Source organism: Heterodontus francisci, chromosome 22 (genome assembly GCF_036365525.1).
Source record: "Heterodontus francisci isolate sHetFra1 chromosome 22, sHetFra1.hap1, whole genome shotgun sequence".
NCBI lineage: Eukaryota > Metazoa > Chordata > Chondrichthyes > Heterodontiformes > Heterodontidae > Heterodontus > Heterodontus francisci.
Window position 1 is genome coordinate 2146300 of NC_090392.1, and position 12495 is coordinate 2158794.

Consider the following 12495-nt stretch of genomic DNA (forward strand, 5'->3'; position numbering starts at 1 on the left):
CCTGTGGAGATACTATAATAACAGACCCACTCAGTGACTCTCCCTGTGGAGATACAATAATAACAGACCCACTCAGTGACTCTCCCTGTGGAGATACTGTAATAACAGACCCACTCAGTGACTCTCCCTGTGGAGAAACAATAATAACAGACCCACTCAGTGACTCTCCCTGTGGAGATACTATAATAACAGACCCACTCAGTGACTCTCCCTGTGGAGATGCTATAATAACAGACCCACACGGTGACTCTCCCTGTGGAGATGCTATAATAACAGACCCACTCAGTGACTCTCCCTGTGGAGATACTATAATAACAGACCCTCTCCCTGTGGAGATTCTATAAGAACCCACTCACTCAGTGACTCTCTGTGGAGATACTATAATAACAGACCCACTCAGTGACTCTCCCTGTGGAGATAATATAATAACAGACCCACTCAGTGACTCTCCCTGTGGAGATACTATAATAACAGACCCACTCAGTGACTCTCCCTGCGGCGATTCGACAATAACACACCCACTCAGTGACACTCCCTGTGGAGATACTATAATAACAGATCCGCTCAGTGACTCTCCCTGTGGAGATACTATAATAACAGACCCACTCAGTGACTCTCCCTGTCTAGATACTATAATAACAGAACCACTCAGTGACTCTCCCTGTGGAGATACTATAATAACAGACCCACTCAGTGACTCTCCCTGTGGAGATATTATAATAACAGACCCACTCAGTGACTCTCCCTGTGGAGATACTATAATAACAGACCCACTCAGTGACTCTCTCTGTGGAGATACTGTAATAACAGACCCACTCAGTGACTCTCCCTGTGGAGAAACAATAATAACAGAGCCACTCAGTGACTCTCCCTGTGGAGATACTATAATAACAGACCCACTCAATGACTCCATGTGGAGATACTATAATAACAGACCCACTCAGTGACTCTCCTTGTGGAAATACTATAATAACAGACCCACTCAGTGACTCTCCCTGTGGAGATACTATAATAACAGACCCACTCAGTGACTCTCCCTGTGGAGATACTATAATAACAGACCCACTCAGTGACTCTCCCTGTGGATATACTAGAATAACAGACCCACTCAGTGACTCTCCCTGTGGAGAAACTACAATAACAGACCCACTCAGTGACTCTCCCTGTGGAGATACTATAATAACAGACCCACTCAGTGACACTCACTGTGGAGATACTATAATAACAGACCCACTCAGTGACTCTTCCTGTGGAGATACTATAATAACAGACCCACTCAGTGACTCTCCCTGTGGAGATACTATAATAACAGACCCACTCAGTGACTCTCCCTGTGGAGATACTATAATAACAGACCCACTCAGTGACTCTCCCTGTCTAGATACTATAATAACAGAACCACTCAGTGACTCTCCCTGTGGAGATACTATAATAACAGACCCACTCAGTGACTCTCCCTGTGGAGATACTATAATAACAGACCCACTCAGTGACTCTCCCTGTGGAGATACAATAATAACAGACCCACTCAGTGACTCTCCCTGTGGAGATACTGTAATAACAGACCCACTCAGTGACTCTCCCTGTGGAGAAACAATAATAACAGACCCACTCAGTGACTCTCCCTGTGGAGATACTATAATAACAGACCCACTCAGTGACTCTCCCTGTGGAGATGCTATAATAACAGACCCACACGGTGACTCTCCCTGTGGAGATGCTATAATAACAGACCCACTCAGTGACTCTCCCTGTGGAGATACTATAATAACAGACCCACTCAGTGACTCTCCCTGTGGAGATACTATAATAACAGACGCACTCAGTGACTCTCCCTGTGTAGATACTATAATAACAGACCCACTCAGTGACTCTCCCTGTGGAGATACTATAATAACAGACCCACTCAGTGACTCTCCCTGTGGAGATACTATAATAACAGACCCACTCAGTGACTCTCCCAGTGGAGATACTATAATAACAGACCCACTCAGTGACTCTCCCTGTGGAGATACTATAATAACAGACCCACACGGTGACTCTCCCTGCGGAGATGATATAATAACAGACCCACTCAGTGACTCTCCCTGTGGAGATACTATAACAACAGACCCACTCAGTGACTCTCCCTGTGGAGATACTATAATAACAGACGCACTCAGTGACTCTCCCTGTGGAGGTACTATAATAACAGACCCACTCAGTGACTCTCCCTGTGGAGATACAGTAATAACAGACCCACTCAGTGACTCTCCCTGTGGAGATACTATAATAACAGACCCACTCAGTGACTCTCCCTGTGGAGATACAGTAATACCAGACCCACTCAGTGACTCTCCCTGTGGAGATACAGTAATAACAGACTCAGTGACTCTCCCTGTGGAGATACTATAATAACAGACCCACTCAGTGACTCTCCCTGTGGAGATACTATAATAACAGACCCACACGGTGACTCTCCCTGTGGAGATACTATAATAACAGACCCACTCAGTGACTCTCCCTGCCGATATACTATAATAACAGACCCACTCAGTGACTCTCCCTGTGGAGAAACTATAATAACAGACCCACTCAGTGACTCTCCCTGTGGAGATACTATAATAACAGACCCACTCTGTGACTCTCCCTGTGGAGATACTGTAATAACAGACCCACTCAGTGACTCTCCCTGTGGAGATGCTATAATAACAGACCCACTCAGTGACTCTCCCTGTGGAGATACTATAATAACAGACCCACTCAGTGACTCTCCCTGTGGAGATACTGTAATAACAGACCCACTCAGTGACTCTCCCTGTGGAGATACTATAATAACAGACCCACTCAGTGACTCTCCCTGTGGAGATGCTATAATAACAGACCCACTCAGTGACTCTCCCTGTGGAGATACTATAATAACAGACCCACTCAGTGACTCTCCCTGTGGAGATACTGTAATAACAGACCCACTCAGTGACTCTCCCTGTGGAGATACTATAATAACAGACCCACTCAGTGACTCTCCCTGTGGAGATACTGTAATAACAGACCCACTCAGTGACTCTCCCTGTATAGATACTATAATAACAGACCCACTCAGTGACTCTCCCTGTGGAGATACTATAATAACAGACCTACTCAGTGACTCTCCCTGTGGAGATACTATAATAACAGACCCACTCAGTGACTCTCCCTGTGGAGATACTATAATAACAGACCCACTCAGTGACTCTCCCTGTGGAGAAACAATAATAACAGACCCACTCAGTGACTCTCCCTGTGGAGATACTATAATAACAGACCCACTCAGTGACTCTCCCTGTGGAGATGCTATAATAACAGACCCACACGGTGACTCTCCCTGTGGAGATGCTATAATAACAGACCCACTCAGTGACTCTCCCTGTGGAGATACTATAATAACAGACCCTCTCCCTGTGGAGATTCTATAAGAACCCACTCACTCAGTGACTCTCTGTGGAGATACTATAATAACAGACCCACTCAGTGACTCTCCCTGTGGAGATAATATAATAACAGACCCACTCAGTGACTCTCCCTGTGGAGATACTATAATAACAGACCCACTCAGTGACTCTCCCTGCGGCGATTCGACAATAACAGACCCACTCAGTGACACTCCCTGTGGAGATACTATAATAACAGATCCGCTCAGTGACTCTCCCTGTGGAGATACTATAATAACAGACCCACTCAGTGACTCTCCCTGTCTAGATACTATAATAACAGAACCACTCAGTGACTCTCCCTGTGGAGATACTATAATAACAGACCCACTCAGTGACTCTCCCTGTGGAGATATTATAATAACAGACCCACTCAGTGACTCTCCCTGTGGAGATACTATAATAACAGACCCACTCAGTGACTCTCCCTGTGGAGATACTGTAATAACAGACCCACTCAGTGACTCTCCCTGTGGAGAAACAATAATAACAGACCCACTCAGTGACTCTCCCTGTGGAGATACTATAATAACAGACCCACTCAATGACTCCATGTGGAGATACTATAATAACAGACCCACTCAGTGACTCTCCCTGTGGAGATACTATAATAACAGACCCACACGGTGACTCTCCCTGCGGAGATGATATAATAACAGACCCACTCAGTGACTCTCCCTGTGGAGATACTATAACAACAGACCCACTCAGTGACTCTCCCTGTGGAGATACTATAATAACAGACGCACTCAGTGACTCTCCCTGTGGAGGTACTATAATAACAGACCCACTCAGTGACTCTCCCTGTGGAGATACAGTAATAACAGACCCACTCAGTGACTCTCCCTGTGGAGATACTATAATAACAGACCCACTCAGTGACTCTCCCTGTGGAGATACAGTAATACCAGACCCACTCAGTGACTCTCCCTGTGGAGATACAGTAATAACAGACTCAGTGACTCTCCCTGTGGAGATACTATAATAACAGACCCACTCAGTGACTCTCCCTGTGGAGATACTATAATAACAGACCCACACGGTGACTCTCCCTGTGGAGATACTATAATAACAGACCCACTCAGTGACTCTCCCTGCCGATATACTATAATAACAGACCCACTCAGTGACTCTCCCTGTGGAGAAACTATAATAACAGACCCACTCAGTGACTCTCCCTGTGGAGATACTATAATAACAGACCCACTCTGTGACTCTCCCTGTGGAGATACTGTAATAACAGACCCACTCAGTGACTCTCCCTGTGGAGATGCTATAATAACAGACCCACTCAGTGACTCTCCCTGTGGAGATACTATAATAACAGACCCACTCAGTGACTCTCCCTGTGGAGATACTGTAATAACAGACCCACTCAGTGACTCTCCCTGTGGAGATACTATAATAACAGACCCACTCAGTGACTCTCCCTGTGGAGATGCTATAATAACAGACCCACTCAGTGACTCTCCCTGTGGAGATACTATAATAACAGACCCACTCAGTGACTCTCCCTGTGGAGATACTGTAATAACAGACCCACTCAGTGACTCTCCCTGTGGAGATACTATAATAACAGACCCACTCAGTGACTCTCCCTGTGGAGATACTGTAATAACAGACCCACTCAGTGACTCTCCCTGTATAGATACTATAATAACAGACCCACTCAGTGACTCTCCCTGTGGAGATACTATAATAACAGACCTACTCAGTGACTCTCCCTGTGGAGATACTATAATAACAGACCCACTCAGTGACTCTCCCTGTGGAGATACTATAATAACAGACCCACTCAGTGACTCTCCCTGTGGAGAAACAATAATAACAGACCCACTCAGTGACTCTCCCTGTGGAGATACTATAATAACAGACCCACTCAGTGACTCTCCCTGTGGAGATGCTATAATAACAGACCCACACGGTGACTCTCCCTGTGGAGATGCTATAATAACAGACCCACTCAGTGACTCTCCCTGTGGAGATACTATAATAACAGACCCTCTCCCTGTGGAGATTCTATAAGAACCCACTCACTCAGTGACTCTCTGTGGAGATACTATAATAACAGACCCACTCAGTGACTCTCCCTGTGGAGATAATATAATAACAGACCCACTCAGTGACTCTCCCTGTGGAGATACTATAATAACAGACCCACTCAGTGACTCTCCCTGCGGCGATTCGACAATAACAGACCCACTCAGTGACACTCCCTGTGGAGATACTATAATAACAGATCCGCTCAGTGACTCTCCCTGTGGAGATACTATAATAACAGACCCACTCAGTGACTCTCCCTGTGGAGATATTATAATAACAGACCCACTCAGTGACTCTCCCTGTGGAGATACTATAATAACAGACCCACTCAGTGACTCTCCCTGTGGAGATACTGTAATAACAGACCCACTCAGTGACTCTCCCTGTGGAGAAACAATAATAACAGACCCACTCAGTGACTCTCCCTGTGGAGATACTATAATAACAGACCCACTCAATGACTCCATGTGGAGATACTATAATAACAGACCCACTCAGTGACTCTCCTTGTGGAGATACTATAATAACAGACCCACTCAGTGACTCTCCCTGTGGAGATACTATAATAACAGACCCACTCAGTGACTCTCCCTGTGGAGATACTATAATAACAGACCCACACAGTGACTCTCCCTGTGGATATACTAGAATAACAGACCCACTCAGTGACTCTCCCTGTGGAGAAACTACAATAACAGACCCACTCAGTGACTCTCCCTGTGGAGATACTATAATAACAGACCCACTCAGTGACACTCACTGTGGAGATACTATAATAACAGACCCACTCAGTGACTCTTCCTGTGGAGATACTATAATAACAGACCCACTCAGTGACTCTCCCTGTGGAGATACTATAATAACAGACCCACTCAGTGACTCTCCCTGTGGAGATACTATAATAACAGACCCACTCAGTGACTCTCCCTGTGGAGATACTGTAATAACAGACCCACTCAGTGACTCTCCCTGTGGAGAAACAATAATAACAGACCCACTCAGTGACTCTCCCTGTGGAGATACTATAATAACAGACCCACTCAGTGACTCTCCCTGTGGAGATGCTATAATAACAGACCCACACGGTGACTCTCCCTGTGGAGATGCTATAATAACAGACCCACTCAGTGACTCTCCCTGTGGAGATACTATAATAACAGACCCTCTCCCTGTGGAGATACTATAATAACAGACCCACTCAGTGACTCTCCCTGTGGAGATACTATAATAACAGACCCACTCAGTGACTCTCCCTGTGGAGATACAATAATAACAGACCCACTCAGTGACTCTCCCTGTGGAGATACTGTAATAACAGACCCACTCAGTGACTCTCCCTGTGGAGAAACAATAATAACAGACCCACTCAGTGACTCTCCCTGTGGAGATACTATAATAACAGACCCACTCAGTGACTCTCCCTGTGGAGATGCTATAATAACAGACCCACACGGTGACTCTCCCTGTGGAGATGCTATAATAACAGACCCACTCAGTGACTCTCCCTGTGGAGATACTATAATAACAGACCCACTCAGTGACTCTCCCTGTGGAGATACTATAATAACAGACGCACTCAGTGACTCTCCCTGTGTAGATACTATAATAACAGACACACTCAGTGACTCTCCCTGTGGAGATACTATAATAACAGACCCACTCAGTGACTCTCCCTGTGGAGATACTATAATAACAGACCCACTCAGTGACTCTCCCAGTGGAGATACTATAATAACAGACCCACTCAGTGACTCTCCCTGTGGAGATACTATAATAACAGACCCACACGGTGACTCTCCCTGCGGAGATGATATAATAACAGACCCACTCAGTGACTCTCCCTGTGGAGATACTATAACAACAGACCCACTCAGTGACTCTCCCTGTGGAGATACTATAATAACAGACGCACTCAGTGACTCTCCCTGTGGAGGTACTATAATAACAGACCCACTCAGTGACTCTCCCTGTGGAGATACAGTAATAACAGACCCACTCAGTGACTCTCCCTGTGGAGATACTATAATAACAGACCCACTCAGTGACTCTCCCTGTGGAGATACAGTAATACCAGACCCACTCAGTGACTCTCCCTGTGGAGATACAGTAATAACAGACTCAGTGACTCTCCCTGTGGAGATACTATAATAACAGACCCACTCAGTGACTCTCCCTGTGGAGATACTATAATAACAGACCCACACGGTGACTCTCCCTGTGGAGATACTATAATAACAGACCCACTCAGTGACTCTCCCTGCCGATATACTATAATAACAGACCCACTCAGTGACTCTCCCTGTGGAGAAACTATAATAACAGACCCACTCAGTGACTCTCCCTGTGGAGATACTATAATAACAGACCCACTCTGTGACTCTCCCTGTGGAGATACTGTAATAACAGACCCACTCAGTGACTCTCCCTGTGGAGATGCTATAATAACAGACCCACTCAGTGACTCTCCCTGTGGAGATACTATAATAACAGACCCACTCAGTGACTCTCCCTGTGGAGATACTGTAATAACAGACCCACTCAGTGACTCTCCCTGTGGAGATACTATAATAACAGACCCACTCAGTGACTCTCCCTGTGGAGATGCTATAATAACAGACCCACTCAGTGACTCTCCCTGTGGAGATACTATAATAACAGACCCACTCAGTGACTCTCCCTGTGGAGATACTGTAATAACAGACCCACTCAGTGACTCTCCCTGTGGAGATACTATAATAACAGACCCACTCAGTGACTCTCCCTGTGGAGATACTGTAATAACAGACCCACTCAGTGACTCTCCCTGTATAGATACTATAATAACAGACCCACTCAGTGACTCTCCCTGTGGAGATACTATAATAACAGACCTACTCAGTGACTCTCCCTGTGGAGATACTATAATAACAGACCCACTCAGTGACTCTCCCTGTGGAGATACTATAATAACAGACCCACTCAGTGACTCTCCCTGTGGAGATACTATAATAACAGACCCACTCAGTGACTCTCCCTGTGGAGATACTATAATAACAGACCCACTCAGTGACTCTCCCTGTGGAGATACTATAATAACAGACCCACTCAGTGACTCTCCCTGTGGGGATACTGTAATAACAGACCCACTCAGTGACTCTCCCTGTGGGGATACTGTAATAACAGACCCACTCAGTGACTCTCCCTGTGGGGATACTGTAATAACAGACCCACTCAGTGAATCTCACTGTGGAGATACTTTAATAACATACCCACTCAGTGACTCTCCCTGTGGAGATACTATGATAACAGACTAACTCAGTGACTCTCCCTGTGGAGATACCATAATAACAGACCCACTCAGTGACTCTCCCTGTGGAGATACGATAATAACAGACCCACTCAGTGACTCTCCCTGCCGATATACTATAATAACAGACCCACTCAGTGACTCTCCCTGTGGAGAAACTATAATAACAGACCCACTCATTGACTCTCCCTGTGGAGATACTATAATAACAGACCCACTCTGTGACACTCCCTTCTGGAGATACTATAATAACAGACCCACTCAGTGACTCTCCCTGTGGAGAAACTATAATAACAGACCCACTCATTGACTCTCCCTGTGGAGATACTATCATATCAGACCCACTCAGTGACTCTCCCTTGTGGAGATACTATAATAACAGACCCACTCAGTGACTCTCCCTGTGGAGATACTATAATAACAGACCCACTCAGTGACTCTCCCTGTGGAGATACTATAATAACAGACCCACTCAGTGAATCTCACTGTGGAGATACTTTAATAACAGACCCACTCAGTGACTCTCCCTGTGGAGATACTATAATAACAGACCCACTCAGTGACTCTCCCTGTCGAGATACAGTAATAACAGACCCACTCAGTGACTCTCCCTGTGGAGATACTATAATAACAGACCCACTCAGTGACTCTCCCTGTGGAGATACTATAATAACAGACCCACACGGTGACTCTCCCTGTGGAGATACTATAATAACAGACCCACTCGGTGACTCTCCCTGTGGAGATACTATAATAACAGGCCCACTCAGTGACTCTCCCTGTGGAGATACTATAATAACAGACCCACTCAGTGACTCTCCCTGTGGAGATACTATAATAACAGACCCACTCAGTGACTCTCCCTGTGGAGATACTATAATAACAGACCCACTCAGTGACTCTCCCTGTAGAGATACTATAATAACAGACCCACTCAGTGACTCTCCCTGTGGAGATACTATAATAACAGACCCACTCAGTGACTCTCCCTGTGGAGATACTATGATAACATACCCACTCAGTGACTCTCCCTGTGGAGATACTATAAAAACAGATCCACTCAGTGACCCCTAGTGTGGTGATACTATAATAACAGACCCACTCAGTGACTCTCCCTGTGGAGATACTATAATAACAGACCCACTCAGTGACTCTCCCTGTGGAGATACTATAATAACAGACCCACTCAGTGACTTTCACTGTGGAGATACTATAATAACAGACACAATCAGTGACTCTCCCTGTGGAGATACTATAATAACATACCCACTCAGTGACTCTCCCTGTGGAGATACTATAATAACAGACCCACTCAGTGACTCTCCCTGTGGAGACACTATAATAATTGACCCACTCAGTGACTCTCCCTGTGGAGATACTATAATAACAGACCCACTCAGTGAATCTCCTTGTGGAGATAGTATAATAACAGACCCACTCAGTGACTCTCCCTGTGGAGATACTATAATAACAGACCCACTCAGTGACTCTCCCAGTGTAGATACTATAATAACAGACCCACTCAGTGACTCTCCCTGTGGAGATACTATAATAACAGACCCACTCAGTGACTCTCCCTGTGGGGATACTATAATAACAGACCCACTCAGTGACTCTCCCTGTGGAGATACTGTAATAACAGACCCATTCAGTGACTCTCCCTGTGGAGATACTATCATAACAGACCCACTCAGTGACTCTCCCTGTGGAGATACTATAAGAACAGACCCACTCAGTGACTCTCCCTGTGGAGATACTATAATAACAGTCCTACTCACTGACTCTCCCTGTGGAGATACTATAATAACAGACCCACCCAGTGACTCTCTCTGTGGAGAAACAATAATAACAGACCCACTCAGTGACTCTCCCTGTCTAGATACTATAATAACAGACCCACTCAGTGACTCTCCCTGTGGAGATACTATAATAACAGACCCACTCAGTGACTCTCCCTGTGGAGATACTATGATAACAGACCCACTCAGTGACTCTCCCTGTGGAGATACTATAATAACAGACCCACTCAGTGACTCTCCCTGTGGAGATACTATAATAACAGACCCACTCAGTGACTCTCCCTGCCGATATACTATAATAACAGACCCACTCAGTGACTCTCCCTGTGGAGAAACTATAATAACAGACCCACTCAGTGACTCTCCCTGTGGAGATACTATAATAACAGACCCACTCTGCGACACTCACTGTGGAGATACTATAATAACAGACCCACCCAGCGACTCTCTCTGTGGAGAAACAATAATAACAGACCCACTCAGTGACTCTCCCTGTCTAGATACTATAATAACAGACCCACTCAGTGACTCTCCCTGTGGAGATACTATAATAACAGACCCACTCAGTGACTCTCCCTGTGGAGATACTATGATAACAGACCCACTCAGTGACTCTCCCTGTGGAGATACTATAATAACAGACCCACTCAGTGACTCTCCCTGTGGAGATACTATAATAACAGACCCACTCAGTGACTCTCCCTGCCGATATACTATAATAACAGACCCACTCAGTGACTCTCCCTGTGGAGAAACTATAATAACAGACCCACTCAGTGACTCTCCCTGTGGAGATACTATAATAACAGACCCACTCTGTGACACTCACTGTGGAGATGCTATAATAACAGACCCACTCAGTGACTCTCCCTGTGGAGATACTATAATAACAGACCCACTCAGTGACTCTCCCTGTGGAGATACTATAATAACAGACCCACTCAGTGACTCTCCCTGTGGAGATACTGTAATAACAGACCCACTCAGTGACTCTCCCTGTGGAGATACTATAATAACAGACCCACTCAGTGACTCTCCCTGTGGAGATACTGTAATAACAGACCCACTCAGTGACTCTCCCTGTATAGATACTATAATAACAGACCCACTCAGTGACTCTCCCTGTGGAGATACTATAATAACAGACCTACTCAGTGACTCTCCCTGTGGAGATACTATAATAACAGACCCACTCAGTGACTCTCCCTGTGGAGATACTATAATAACAGACCCACTCAGTGACTCTCCCTGTGGAGATACTATAATAACAGACCCACTCAGTGACTCTCCCTGTGGAGATACTATAATAACAGACCCACTCAGTGACTCTCCCTGTGGAGATACCATAATAACAGACCCACTCAGTGACTCTCCCTGTGGAGATACTATAATAACAGACCCACTCAGTGACTCTCCCTGTGGGGATACTGTAATAACAGACCCACTCAGTGACTCTCCCTGTGGGGATACTGTAATAACAGACCCACTCAGTGACTCTCCCTGTGGAGATACAATAATAACAGACCCACTCGGTGACTCTCCCTGTGGAGATACTATGATAACAGACTAACTCAGTGACTCTCCCTGTGGAGATACCATAATAACAGACCCACTCAGTGACTCTCCCTGTGGAGATACGATAATAACAGACCCACTCAGTGACTCTCCCTGCCGATATACTATAATAACAGACCCACTCAGTGACTCTCCCTGTGGAGAAACTATAATAACAGAACCACTCATTGACTCTCCCTGTGGAGATACTATAATAACAGACCCACTCTGTGACACTCACTGTGGAGATACTATAATAACAGACCCACTCAGTGACTCTCCCTGTGGAGATACTGTAATAACAGACCCACTCAGTGTCTCTCCCTGTGGAGATACTATCATAACAGACCCACTCAGTGACTCT